Here is a 15,435-nt window from a genome sequence, read left to right as displayed (position 1 = left end):
GAGCTTGAAAATATACCTGCAGCACTTCCGGTTGGTGCCGCAGCCATCGCCGACAGATCTGTGGACCTACCCTGTCCTGCAGGGACAGGGGAAAAGAGGGGGACCCCTTGGATGGCCGAGAGGAATGGGCAGGTTCCTCGGGGCTGGAGGAAGCCCTCTGAGTCGGTGGCGAGGGAGCGGCAGCCACGGTGGCTGCCTTGAAGCCAGGGCCAACCAGAGAAGCATCGTGCTGGAGGAAGAAGGAAGAAAAAGAGCAAAGTGTTCAGAAGCTGGGTAAGCGAGATCCAACCCAGGCAGGAACAGCGCTTAAATTATGGATATATACAAGTGTGCCCCTAGCCTTAATTAGCGGCTATAGACTACTGGGGCAAGAAGATCTCGTAAAATACTTTATAGGAGGAAAAGACCCATTAAGGAATTATGACTATCATTGACTGATTTGGAATGATTGTTTTTTTGAAAGTTACAAAACTTTGAAAATTATCTTTTCTAAATGGGAATGGATTATTTTTGAAGAGAGAAAGAGGGAAGAGGCGATAAACAGGAACTTTTTTAAACAAAGGGAAAAGACAAGCGGATAGCTATACAATACACAAAATGGAGAATTGCCGTGACAAAGTGAAAGTGCAATTGTGGATTGCTAGCGGCTTGGAAGAGAAACTATGTGTCTTGCTATTTAAACTGGATTACTTTGGCAACAAACAAGGAGGTTTGACTCTGGAGATATTCAATCTGTCTATTGGAGGTTTTATTGATGGAAAGAAAGAAGAAATAAAATGGAACAATTATAATTGAACTAATAAGCGCAGCAACAAAAGAAAAAGGCATGGCAACAAAAGAAGGGATGATGATACTTTATATGGAAAAGATGACTCAAAAGAACTAAACCTTATAGAACTTTTAACTTTGATAATATTGAAATTGAAAAGGAACAGTTTTGAACAGATTGGAAAAAGATGAAATGGAATATAGTAGGCTGCAAGATAAGAAAAATAACATAGTTTGATTAAAATGGAAATGTAATGCTTAATGCATATTTGAGTTTGAATACTGATATGAGGTGTTTTTCTTCTTCCTTTTTTTCCTTTGTTCTTTCCTTTATTCTTTTCTTTCTTTTGTTATTCTTTTTTTCTTCCTTTCTATTTTTAGTCTCTCTCTCTTCTCCCTTTCTGTTTTCTTTCTTACTTTTTACTTCCATTCCTTTTAAATTTGATTATATAAATATACATATACTAATTTGGTCATGAAATAAGATTATAAATGATTGAATGAGGATATCATTTTTTAAATGTTTTGAATGTTTAAATAAATTTTTGAGTTTTAAAATAAATATGAAGAGAGATGATTTAAAGGAATTTATAATCCAGGAGAAAATATGTGAGAAGATATCTGTTAAAATATATGTTGAGTTAAAAATTGTGGAGAATGTGTTGAAAAAGCAATTTATGTAATATGCTGTGAATTAGTTAAAATAAAACAGCTAAAATAATAGATGTAGGTGTGAAGGAAAGCATGCTGTACCAGCCAAATAAGATATAGAGATTTGGAGGAGATGCTGGAAATCAGCCAAATAATAGTGGGAGATTTGAAGGAGATTATGCTGGAAATCAGCCAAAACACAATATGCTGGAAATCAGCCAAACAATGGAAGGAGGTATGGAGGTAACTATGCTGGAAATCAGCTAAAATAAAACATGCTGGAAATCAGCCAAACAAAAGCTGGAGGTATGGAGGAGGATATAGATTTTGAGATAAATCTGTGGAATATGAAATATATAAAATTAAAGGTAAATTGATAAAGTTTAAGATTTAAAGATTTGATTAAGAGGTCTAGAGATTAAGAAATATGGATAGAACTTTGATTTATAAATTGAAATAAAAAATAGAGCTGTAGTCAATTTGAAACTAAGATGTGTGGTGATAAAATTGTAAGGTAAATAATCAGACCAAGAGGTTAGAATATTTAAAATAATAATAATTATGCTTTGATATTGATGTTAAAAAGGTGTAATGAAGGGAGCGTGGGAAAAAACCCAGATATAATTGAATTTATAAATGGGCATACTAATGAATTAAATTTCTATGTGGAAATTAAATTGGTGGTGATATAATAGAATGGTTCTGATCAAGATACTAGAATTTTTTTTAATGTTTTGATTTTTAATTTTAAAAGATGTAATGGAAAATTGTGAATGGAGTTTTTTAAAATTTAAGCAATTGTACCTATCTATGATTGGATCGAGACTTCGCTCTTGAAAGAGATATATTTTATGTTTTATGTTGGAAAAAAATAAAAAAATACTTTGCAAAAGAAAAAGAAAATATACCTGCAGGGTGGCCACACAAACTTTCAATAGCAGATATTTATTGATTATTCAGCATATTTTAAATTACAGTAGAATTCCAGTGAAACATCCTTAGAAGCAGTGCTTACATTCATTACAAAATTTAAGCTACCCAAAATGCACAGAAGTAGATGGAATCAAAAACTATCTGCCCATCCTATATAAAAACATGGAACTCATAACTTTTTCAATAATACATGTAAGGACAATAAATACATGGAGGCAACGCCGGAAGGTTTACTCTGGCTCATTAAATATGCCAAGAATTCAAGACAAAGAACAAATGCAGACTTACTCAGATAAAATTCTATTGAATTTGGTGGGGCTGACTTCTAAGGAAACATTTCCAGAAATGAGACATGAGCAGTCAGCATAGTCTGAGCTTCCTATTTCAAATTTGAATGATGTCAGGAAGTTGATTTCTCACAAAGGTTGTCATATACTCTTCATTTAGATATACAGTCTAATTATTTCTATTTGGAAAATTATAAATACTTATAGATAAGTTTTTTTAATGAATTTACTTTTATTTCCATTTTTGTGGAAAGCATATTAATATAGTGGCTGTATTGCTAGGTGAATTGATTTAGATTCTTTGTGAATTTAAACCTATGTTGTTTTTAGTTTGTCATGTAAACATATTAAGGAGCTGTTATCAACATTAGGAAATAAACAGGAACAGAACAATGGTTGTTGATTCTCCTAAATAATATAACTTCATGCTATTGGCCTTTCTAGTTTTATAGAGATTATTTTCTAGAGATTTCAATAGTTTTTTAAAAAATGGCAGGCCTTTATCTGTATCTGTGGTCCAGATACAGCTAAACTATAGCTTTTAGTATCCCTCAAAATTGGTTATAATTTTCACCATTGTCTGATTTTGTAATGTAACAATATGACAAATATAGTGAGATATCATGATTTTCTTGATTGAACTGTTTTCCTGTCAGGAATTTAGATTTAATAGCTGTAAACTGATGGAAGGTTGTACGTGGAGGCAACTGAAAGCTGATGCAATGGGAATGAGGCAGCAGGGTTACTGCTAAACTCTGCTAAACTCTGACATTTCCTTATTAGTTTGTTTGTTTGCCATAGACTGATGGTGTGTCTTCATTGTCAATGTTGCTGACTTTGGGGCTGGAAACTGATTACTTCTAAGATACTAAGTGCATCTTAGAAGCATAGCAAAGTTGTCAGGGTTTTATCATTCATTACCAGGGAAGGAAACAAGGTGAATGGCATGATTTAAGTAGCAGCAACAGAAGTAGGAAAGGATTTAGCAATGGAGGCAAGAAAAGATATGCTACTTTAACCTGAAGTTAAGGGTTGGTCGATAGATATTAGGTTACTAGTGGTGAGAATAAATTTGATGGAATATAGAAGTCATTAAGATTCAATCATTTATGGGAGCCAACTTTATAGAAAGGACAGAGAACAGCTTGCTGGATAAAGGGTGATTTTGCTCTGTCATTCATATTATTAAACCAGAAACTTTCAAAGGAGAACACTCCCACACAGAATCCTATGAATGGCATTATCAAGACTCCAGAGTTACTTAGCATTGGAACATGGAGCATTTCTACACTGCTGATTTATAGCACCACTAGTCATTGCTGTGATTATATATCACTAATATAGACAGGCTTTATATTGTCACAAGAATGACTGGATGATGCTATAAATTTCTAGTGTGGACATACTCATGCTATTGCCCTCCAACCTGAAAGAATGTCCTATTTCAAAAATGTCAACAAGTAGATAAAGATGATCCAGCAGACATTGTTTATTAGGACTTCAGAAAGTGTTTTACAAAGTTCTTTACTCCTGAACAAACATAGAACTCATGGGATAATAAGAGAAGTCTTCTTTGGGATTAATGCCTGATTAAATACAAGAACACTGAGAGTGAGACTAAATTGTCAATTCTTTATGCATAAAATATTAATGGATATGTTTTGGGTCTGGTATTTTTAAAAATTTTTGTTCACATTTGATCTTTATGGTCTGATGAGATTAAAGAATTTGAGATGACATCAAGGTAAAAAGGCACCAAAGAGCTAAAGTAAATTATTTTAGTTCAAATCAGGGGTGAAATCCAGCAGGTTCTGGAGAACCGGTAGCGGAAATTTTGAGCAGTTCAGAGAACCGGCAAATACCACCTCTGGCTGGCCCCAGAGTGGGGTGGGATTGAGAATTTTGCAGTATCTTTCCCCTGGAGTGGCGAGGGAATGGACATTTGTAGTATCCTTCTCCTGCCATGCCCACCAAGCCACACCACACCACGCCCACCAAGCCATGCCCACAGAACCGGTAGTAAAACAAATTGGATTTCACCACTGGTTCAAATCTAATATAAAGCACTTTGATACAACTAATCAGTGTTTACATCGTTCTTCCACAAATATTCTATTATAAACAAATGGAGGAATATGTGTCCACACATATGAATATACACTGACAACTCAACCATTCCTGGAATATTGATGATGACAGTTTCCATTATAAATTAATAAATACAGTATAAATGTATAAATTATAGCATCAAACTCCAAAACATTAATAATAAATATTTATTTGATTCACTGTCTGGTCAGATAACCTTCCTTAGATATAATAGGAAAATGAAAGATACGAAAGAAAGCAATAAAAGTAGAGATTCCAAATCATGATACAGTTGTTAGCTATCTCAGAGACAATTATTGTTTTGTACTAGTGTTCCATATTGCTGGCAATGCTTTATAGTTCCTTTCCATTTTTCCCTTTGGTCAAAATGTGAAGTCCCAGCCACTAGCCTGTAATGTATATTTAAAATAGTTGAATTGATAAGTGTTACCTGAACTGTAGTGTGTCAAAATATGCTGGAAATAAACCAGGCAGAGAACATTTTATTGGAACCAGTAAATTCTGTGCTAGGTTGTCCTAACTTACCGTGTTTCTCCTAAAACATGATCCACCCCAAAAAGAAGGCCCAGTACTGTTTTATGCACATCCATTAAAATTAAGCCCTACCCCAAAATTTGGCCCCATTTACGCACATGCATGGCCAGGCTTGCTGGAGTGGATGATGGCAGGCTTTTTCGGGTGGACAGCTACCGGTAGCTGGAGTGACTGTTACAGATAGACAAGGGTGTGCGAGGTGAGTGGGTTGCATCGCTCACTCTTTTCGGCCGTAAAAGAAGCGGCCCGATGGCAGGCGAGGCACATGGGTTGTGTTGTTTGCTTTTTTTGGCCACAAAATAAGCAGCCCAGTGGCCAGGCAAGGCATGTGGGGGAAAAATTAAGACACCCTTCAAAAAGAACACCTAGCCATTTTTTGGGGGGTCAAAACAAAATAAGATCCGGTCGTATTTTCGAAGAAATACGGTATCCGTGCTGACAACTCTAACATGTTGAAACGCTACTTAGCAATGCTAAGGTCACTTTTATATGACTTTCAAATGTAGTCTTGTTCATGACATTTAGGAGGAATACTTCTCTTCCAAAAATGACTCTTAACCAGAAAGATATTATTGGAAATATACAAACCAAGTTAATTAATCATCCACTTAGATGGAATTCTGTGTTCCTTCAGTAATGACAAGAATTCATCAGGCAATCAATTTCTTGATTGACTTCACATAAAACTTACATGTGAGTAGCTCAGGGTTATTGCCCAAATGTTTATCTAGATTACCATAACGTTTCCTACAGTGGTCAAGCAGATATCTATGCTAATCCTATAACTATAATTATGAGTGAACTTTTGCACATGTCCAAGATGGTGGCGCTCGCTGGGATCACGATCTGAGGATGGGGCGCCGACCTACCCTTTGGGTCCTTTGGGGGTCGTTTTGAAGATCCTCGACCCCAGGACCTGTCAGGGGAGCTCCCGGCCAGCACGGAGAGGGTTTTCTTTCCCTCCGTGACCGAGCCGAGGGGAAGGGGCGATGCGTGGAGCGCCAGGCTGATCAGCTGGGCGTCGGCAGCGTCGGCAGCGTTTTTTCACAGCCGGAGCCATCAATTAGTGGGAGCGGCGCTGTGCCGGGGGGCGCCCGCCGCGCGGCAAGTTTCAAAGCCCCGGGGGGTTGCCCGAAGTGCTACATGATGTGTCGGGCACCCCCTGAAGACCTCTGGGACGTCGCCAGGCTCTTTGGGGGCTGGCAACGATGGCGCGGTGGTGGCGGCGATGGCGGTTGCTGTGGAGGCTAGCTGGCGGTCAGACGGCGCTGGGGACCCCCCCTTTTGGAGTAGGAGCTGGGGGGCAACAAACCAACAGGTCTGGGAGACCTGCAACCACGGTTGGGCGGAAAAGACCCGGAGCGATTTTCTGGGCCTCGGGAGGCCTCAATTTGTGGTTGTGCGGGGGGCGGGGGGCTTGAGAAAGCCGCCCCATTTCTGCCCCATTTCTCTCTCCTCCAGCGTTCCCTTTTAGAACTGGGCCCACCTGGACCAACTGTCAGCCTGTGGGACTCATTGGCGCTATGCCCTATTATTATTACTATTCTGAATCCCCCTGACTCTGGAGAGGGCTATTTCCACCTGAACGGGAGACTGGTACATAGCTGCATCCCATCGGCTGAGGGGGCTAGACATTGCCTGACCACCGTGAGAGGGTGGCCAGGTGTCAGAGCCCCTGGGGGCTGAACCGGGACGCTTTCTACATATATGCACTTTACCATCTTTCTACACATATGCATTTTACCAGTGAGGGGACTTTACCAGCGAGGGGACTTTACCATCAGTCTTTACCACCGGACAAAACGCCGTGAGAGGGCGATTTTTGGACCTGACCCCGGACGCTGTCTATATGCATCGGTTCATTGCTGCCACCCCACCACAAGAGGGGGTTGTCCAGCTGACCTAACCACCGTGAGAGGGTGGTTAGATCTATTTCCCCCTTGGAACTGTGGTCGTCCTGGCTTTGGACTATGTCCTCTGTTGTGAGGGGACAGGGGTCTTGGTCCTGCAACTATGTCTCTGAGATCCCCCATTCCTTTGTCTTCTCCTCGGTCCTTTATATACACCCTCAGGATATGGCCGTGTTACCCATTATGATTAATGTACTCAGCAGCGGAGCTTCTTGGTCTGCGAGACTCCCCCCTCTCACAGGCTTGGCCCTCCATTCTATCGAGGGCCTACCTTGATGACGGGCTCTGTAGTCCCGAGAGCTGGCATGCCGCAAAGAGGGGGCTGCGGGGTTTTTTAAAATTGTCCTTGTTTAAACTTTTAAGGGGTTCTGGGAGGGGGGAGGGGGGTGGGATTGGAATTAGGATTGTGGGTTTGGGGGATAACCCACTAGGGTCAGAGTCGGGCTTGGCCAGGACGTTCGGCGGGGGTGGTGGGGGATCCGGAGGGGGTCGAGCTGGTCCAGACTATGCTTTCACCATCGGTACTGTGTGTGGGAGGGGTAGATATGGCGGGAGCAGGGGGCCATATCATGTTAAGGGAGTACGCACCCGCTGTCTTCAAGCGGTAGAGTGCTCCGGCCCCCAAGGCTCCACCCGTTCTCCAGGTAGTACAGACCTTCAGGGCCCGGGCCTTCGTCTGATGTTGTGCAACGCCAGGTCTGTAGTAAATAAAGCCCCCCTCATCTGTGATCTTGTTTATGAGGGGGGAGCAGACCTGGCGGGTATTACGGAGACCTGGTTGGGCCCAGAGGGAGGGGTCCCTCTGGTAGAAATGTGCCCACCAGGTTTCCACGCATTCCATCAGCCAAGGTCACAGGGGAGGGGCGGGGGAGTAGCGGTTATTATTAGAGAAGGCCTTAGGCCGAGGGAGACCACTGTACCTCAGACAGCTGGTTGTGAGTCCCTCCTTGTGAAGTGGGGCCACGGGGTTCAGATGGGTTTGCTGATCACGTACCTGGCTCCCTGCCACGTGGCGACAGCCCTGCCCGAGCTACTCAACGTTATTGCCGCGGTGGCGGTTGATACCCCCAGACTTATGGTCATGGGGGATTTCAACCTGCCATCCGTGGGTGAGGCGTCTGAGGTGGCTCGGGAGTTCATGGCTTCCATGACGGCCATGGACCTGACCCAATTAATTCATGGCCCTACGCACACTGGGGGAAACACACTGGACTTGGTTTTTGTCTCTGGACAGTGGTTGAGTGATCTCGAGATAGGGGATATAGTCATCGAGCCCTTGTCATGGTCACATCACTCGCTCCTTCGCCTTGACCTTCGAACCACAGCACCCCGCCGCAGGGAGGCAGAACCGGTAAGATGGTACCGCCCCAGGCGCCTGATGGAACCTGATAGGTTCCAGATGGAGCTTGGGCCAATCCCGGAGGTTCTGGCTCACGCCTCATCTGGGGACCTAGTGGCCGCCTGGGATAGGGCGGCTGCTGGAGCCCTGGATCGAGTCGTGCCTTTGCGGCCTCTGACCCGGCGCCGATCTCGCCTGGCTCCTTGGTTCACCGAGGAGCTGAGGGAGTTGAAGCGCCGGAAAAGACGCCTAGAGAGCTGTTGGAGGGCTAGTCTTTCTGAATCTGACCGAAGACTGGTAAGATCCCATATTAGGAGTTACCTAGTGGCGATAAAAGCAGCAAAATGTACTCATTTTGCTGCTCTTATTGCGTCATCAGATAATCGCCCGGCCACCCTGTTTAGAGTGACCCGCTCCCTGCTCCACCAGGAAGCGTGGGAGGACCCCTTGGAGGGAAGAGCCGAGGATTTTGTTCAGTATCTGTATGACAAAATCACTCAGATTCGGGCAGGTCTGGACTCTGACGGGATAGATCCAGCGAGGGTGACGGAGACAGGTCTTGAGACTGTTATCTGGGATGAGTTTGATCCTGTGACCCCAGATGACGTGGACAGGATTCTGGGTAGATTGAACACGACCACATGTTTGTTGGACCCGTGTCCCTCCTGGTTAGTGCTGGCTTCCCGGGAGGTGACGCGAGGCTAGTTCCAGGGGATTATAAATGCTTCGTTGGGTGAGGGTGTCTTTCCCGCCGCCTTGAAAGAGGCGGTGGTAAGGCCTCTCCTCAAGAAGCCTTCCCTGGACCCGGCAGTATTGGCTAATTATCGCCCAGTCTCCAACCTTTGCTTCGTTGCGAAGGTTGTTGAGAGTGTGGTTGCCCGACAGCTACCCCAGTACCTGGATGAAACGTCGTATCTAGATCCGTTCCAGTCGGGCTTCAGGCCTGGGTACAGCACGGAAACGGCATTGGTCGCATTGGTTGATGATCTCTGGAGGGCTCGGGACAGGGGTTGTTCCTCTGTCCTGGTCCTGTTAGACCTCTCAGAGGCTTTTGATACCATCGACCATGGTATCATGCTGCACCGGCTGGAAGGGTTGGGGGTGGGAGGCACCGTTTTACGGTGGTTCTCTTCCTTTCTCTCTGACCGGTCGCAGTCTGTGTTGACAGGGGGGCAGAGATCGAGCCCGAGGCCCCTTATATGTGGGGTGCCGCAGGGATCGGTTCTCTCGCCCCTTCTGTTCAACATTTATGTAAAGCCGCTGGGCGAGATCATCCGTGGTTTCGGGGTGAAGTACCATCTGTACGCTGATGACACCCAGCTGTACATCTCCACCCCGGACCACCCCAACGATGCCCTTGAAGTGATGTCCCAGTGCCTGGAGGCCGTACGGATCTGGATGGGGAGAAACGGGCTCAGGCTCAACCCATCCAAGACCGAGTGGCTGTGGTTTCCGACGTCCCGATATAGTCAGCTGGCGCCATCGCTGGCTATTGGGGGCGAATCATTGGCCCCCACGGAAAGGGCTCATAACTTGGGCGTCCTCCTGGACTCACGGCTGTCTTTAGAAGAGCACTTCACGGCCGTGACCGGGAGGATTTTTCATCAGGTTCGCCTGATTCGCCAGTTGCGTCCCTTTCTAGATCGGGACTCGTTACGCACAGTCACTCATGCCCTCGTCACCTCTCGTCTGGACTATTGTAATGCTCTCTACATGGGGCTCCCTTTGAGGTGCACCCGGAGGCTCCAACTGGCACAGAGTGCGGCCGCGCGGGTGGTTATGGGAGCAACATGGAGCTCCCATGTAACACCTCTCCTGCGCGAGCTGCACTGGCTCCCGGTGGTCTTCCGGGTGCGCTTCAAGGTTTTGGTTACCACCTTTAAAGCGCTCCATGGCTTGGGACCTGGTTACTTACGGGACCGCCTACTACCATCAACAGCCTCCCACCGACCAGTACGCTCCCACAGAGAGGGGCTCCTCCAGGTGCCGTCGGCCAAACAATGTTGGCTGTTGGCCCCTAGGGGGAGAGCCTTCTCTGTGGGGGCACCGACGATCTGGAATGAGCTCCCCCCAGAGATATGGAGGATTCCGGATCTGCGCACCTTCCGCCGCGAGTTGAAGACGCTTTTATTTCATCAAGCTGGCCTCGCCTAAATCTTCTCCCTTTTAAGTGTAAATTCTAAATTTTTAACGGATTTTAAAATATGGGTATTTTATATTATGGGTATTAATTCAGCCAAATTTATTTAATTCATTTTATTCGATTTTAAATTTTGTATATCTATGTGTTTTATTTCATGGCTGTGCACCGCCCTGAGTCCTTCGGGAGTAGGGCGGTATAGAAATTCAATAATAAATAAAAATAAATAAATAAATAAAATAATATTCCCCCCATTCTCCATTGGAAGTGGAGACAGCAGCCAGATGTGGGTTATGCTCATTGGTCAGAATGAGGGACTGAGTCTGTCAATTCAGTTAAATTCCGCTCCTGTTGCTAGGGGCTCCCAGCTTTTTGCTCAGTCCGTCAGACTGGACAGTTGTGTGGATAGCTAGGTCTGACAGCTTTTAGCGTTAGAGTGTTTTATTCATACAGTTTCTTCATACCTGATTATTCGGATTTGACTATTGGACTTAGTACTTGACCATTCTTCTGTTTACTGGAAATTTTGTGGACTTTTTACCTCAGGATGCCTCAGATTCAATGCAGAGGTCTCGTTACTGTTATTCTTCATCTTTCATCAAACTGGTCAGTTTGCTGGGCGTTGGTGGGGCTTTTAGCTCCCGTGGGTGGCCCTAGGTCATCGGCCTCGCCGGTGGGGTCCTGAATTAAAACAGCATTTTGCCTTGAGGAATCTTGCGCTCCCTGCTGCCCTCAGACAGCCATTTGTAACCACCATTCGTATAGCCATTGGTGGAGCTTCGCATTCCCTATCGTTTGCTGCTTGTTGGCTCTTCAAACAGGAGCGGCTTTTTTCTATGGCGAATTTAACAAGCCGCTTCTCAGCTGATTGAGACCAGCTGCTGTTTGCAAGTGGAGTTTTCGTGCTCCCTAAAGATCACCACTTGTCGGTTTTTGCTGCTCGGGGCTGCTTCTCTATTGGGGAAGCGAACAGAGATCTGCCGCTGTTACCATTAGCCGCCTCTTAGCTGATTTAGATTGTTGTAGCCTTTGAAGTGGAGTTTTTCTGCTCCCTGCTGTTTGCCGCTTGTCGGCACATCGCAAGGGCCGTGTAACTTGCACAATCGATTTGCTTCATTCCAAAATCGGCTCCTAGACCTGATATTACTGGCCAGCATATCAGCTGTTCTGAACATTTCTGATTGGCTCAGTAAGGGAGCTGGGTGCTCCCTGAGTTGTAGCTCCTGCCGCCATTTTGTTTAGGGTGAGGTGGCACGTTGAGCTTGTTTCAGGACCTCCAGCCTTTCAGGCTGTGTCTGCTATCATTACCTAACATTTATTTCAGAAATTTTGGACTTTTAAGTCCAGACTGTTAAGCCTGACTATTGTGTTAGAGTCATTGAAGCACTTCACAGGTTTGGCCCTTAATTGAAGTCTTTTTTTCTTGAAATTTGGCATTCCCCTGATACTTGATTGCCTTGATTGGCAAGAAGTATATATTGTCTCTACTTCGTTGTTACGGCCTATCATGCCTAAGGCTCTGGCCAAATCAAAACATGGCCGCCGGGCCACTGTACGTGAGCAGTCTATGTCTTCCAAGAGGGAAGAAGCCAAGCACGCGCAAGGAGATGGAATATCCATCACACCGCGTTCTGAGATTTCTGCTAAGCACAAGGAAAAGCCTATACGAAAGCCTGTAGTCAAGGCTAAAAATACAGGTTCTGTACCAACTACAACGGCCAGGAGTTCTCCAGGAGAAGTAGGCGTGACATATCGCTGACTCCGGATCAGTTGTCCCTACAAGACTTCCCGGTGTCGGTTGAGTCATCTGATTTATGGGGATCTCCCCTGCCTGAGGGGTTTATCAATACTGTGGAGTCTAGCACTCCCACTGTGTTGGTGGTTCACCCACCTATAACTTCTGCTCCGGTCTGAGCCGTCCCGGCCCGAGACCATAATTCTGCCTCTTTACACCCAGAGAACATTCAGCGTATGATTGCAGCAGCAGTACAGCAAACTCTAGCTGCTCACAGTTTTCCCTCTGCCAGACCGAATACAATGGGTTCCATTCATTCAGATTATTCGACTTTGCCAAACAGAGTCGATATGGAAGATGCCATCTCGATTGCAGGCTCAAATTCTTCATCTGTCTCCTATATCAGTGGGCACTCCGTTGAGGAAGAGATGGAGACTCAGGAACCAGAGTTGTCGGAGGATGAGGGCCTTCCTCCTGATCAACCGGCATTCACGGGCTTGTTTCCCCAGGCTCTGTTTAAATCACTTCTATTTAAGGCAGTTAATACAGCACAGCTGGGTAATCCTTCGCAGCCGGAACCTACTCCAGTTCCAGGTTCCTTGAATCCATTGTTTGCCGAACCACCTAAACAGATGACTGCCATTCCGACACCACCTCTTTTTCTGGATGTCATTAGAAAGCAATGGTTATCTCTGAGTTCAGCTCCATCTCCTTCCTCTACTGACAGGAAGAATTTCATGGTATCTTCTGAATTATCTAATCTACTTCAAGTGCCTTCTATCGACGCACCTGTAGCGGTCTTGATAACATCAACCTCTGTTCCTGGTGATCCAGAAGAAAGTCTTCGCCCGGAAGAGCGCAGGTCAGAGCAAGTCCTTCAGCGAGCTCATCTCGGGGCAGCCTGGGCCATCAAATCTGCCCCCACTGCTTCATTTTTCAATCGCTTGACTCTCCTGTGGCTTCATCAGCTACAGGATAAACTTTCCCCCGACAACTCAAGAATGAAGCAGGACTTGAACAAGATTGTAGCTGCCGTGCAGTTCTCTGCAGATGCTACTTTAAATGTGGCCCGCTTTGCAGCTAAATCCTTGGCTTCCTCCATTGCGGCCCGCCGTTTAATTGGCTTCGCCATTGGCAGGCTGATGCTAGACATAAATGGCATTTAGTGTCAGTTCCCTTTTCAGGCATGAAACTTTGGGAAGCTACTAGAAGCTTTCCTCATGGAAACCAAAGATAAGAAGAAAATATTACCTGCAGTTTTCCGCAGGGGGGAATTTCGCTTTGCCCCTTATACACTTCGACCTCAGTTCAGATCACCAGATGGGGGTTTGGGATCTTCCGGTAACACCGGTAATTTTGTGACCAGACAGAGGGGGTTTTGGAGAGACCACCAAGAGGGAGACCTTATGGGTCTAGACAGCCCTTTCGAGGAGGAGGGGGTCATTTCATCCATCACCGTCGTTAGTGATACTGGGGAGCCTCCCATTGGCGGAAGATTGGGCCTCTTCGCCAAGGTTTGGGAGTGTACTACTTTAGATTGCTGGGTCCGGGCCTCCATTCAATCAGGACTGGCCACTGAATTTATTTCCACCCCTCTTTTGTCTTTTATTCACTGTCCGCTGTCTCAGGTAGCCGAACATCAAGCCCTTATGGAGTAGGCTATTAGTCACCTTCTCGCCATTAAGGCTATTCAACGAGTGCCTAGAGATCAAGCGGGACAGGGGTTCTATTCTCGGGTCTTTTTAGTCCCTAAGTCATCGGGTGGGTGAAAACCTATTCTGGACCTTAAACATTTGAACCAATTTGTAATCTACCGAAGGTTCAAAATGCAATCCTTACTATCAATTCTGGACGGTGTTCGGAGGGGCGATCTCTTCTGCTCAATAAATCTTACAGAGGCATATCTCCATATCCCCATTCGTATTTCTCATAGGAAGTTCCTTCGTTTTTGTTATACTGGGGTTCACTACCAGTACAGAGCCTTGCCCTTCGGGCTTTCCTCTGCTCCCCGTAGCTTCACCAAAATTTTGGCGGCTTTAGCTACTTACCTCAGGCTTTGAGCTGTTTGTCTCCAGTGTTACCTGGATGGCATCCTCATCATGTCACCTTCCCATCAGCAGGCCATTTCAGATCTCCATCTTACAATTCAAATGCTAGCCTCGCACGGCTTCTCTGTTAACATAGAGAAAAGCCACCTGAAGCCCTTGACTAGAATTCTCCATTTAGGAGCTATAATTGATTCAGTGGAAGGTAAAGTTTTCCTTTCCCTGGATTGACAAACCGGGTTGAGACCTCTAGTAGCTAAGGTCATAAAAGATAGAAGGGCTTCCCCTTTGCTACTTTCAAAACTGCTGGGCAAATGGTCTCGGCCATCTCTATTGTTCCTTGGGCCAGGTTACACCTTAGAGACCTTCAATGGTTTCTCTTGCCTTTGCAGAAGGCGGGCAGAAGATCTTCTTCAGCCGGAATTGCAGTTCCAAGGGAGGTGCTCGCGTCCCTCTGCTGGTGGCATTCCCCTGTGATTTCCAAAGGCTGCCTGTTCCTGGAGCCTCAATGGGTGATAGTGACCACCGATGCCAGCAAATTCAGTTGGGGGGCTCACCGTGGGGCGCAAGTCACTCAGGGCACATGGTCCGCCACGGACGCTGCTCGCAGTATCAACTGGCTGGAGCTGCGTGCCATTTACCTTGCACTTTGGGCCTTTTGACAGCTGGTGACCAGCACACTTGTGTTGGTACTCACCAACAACACCTCAGCCAAGGCCCACGTGAATCGCCAAGGCGGCACCAGGTCGAAGTCTCTGATGCAGGAAGCAAAACGACTAGGACTTTGGGCAGAGAAACATCTGGCCTCGTTGAAGGCGGACCATATATCAGGAGAGGCAAACATGACGGCAGACTGGCTGAGCTGCCAAAAGATAGATCATGGAGAGTGGAGCATCCATCCTCTCCTATTTCAGATGATGGCAGATCGCTTCGGAATGCCACAAGTAGACCTGTTTGCCTCTCAGCAAAATACCAAACTACCCC

The sequence above is a fragment of the Pantherophis guttatus genome, chromosome 8, assembly GCF_059756535.1.
Source record: "Pantherophis guttatus breed Tessera chromosome 8, ASM5975653v1, whole genome shotgun sequence".
In the NCBI taxonomy this organism is placed as follows: Eukaryota; Metazoa; Chordata; class Lepidosauria; order Squamata; family Colubridae; genus Pantherophis; species Pantherophis guttatus.
The sequence above is the reverse complement of the archived record's forward strand: the minus strand, read 5'-3'. Positions refer to the sequence as shown.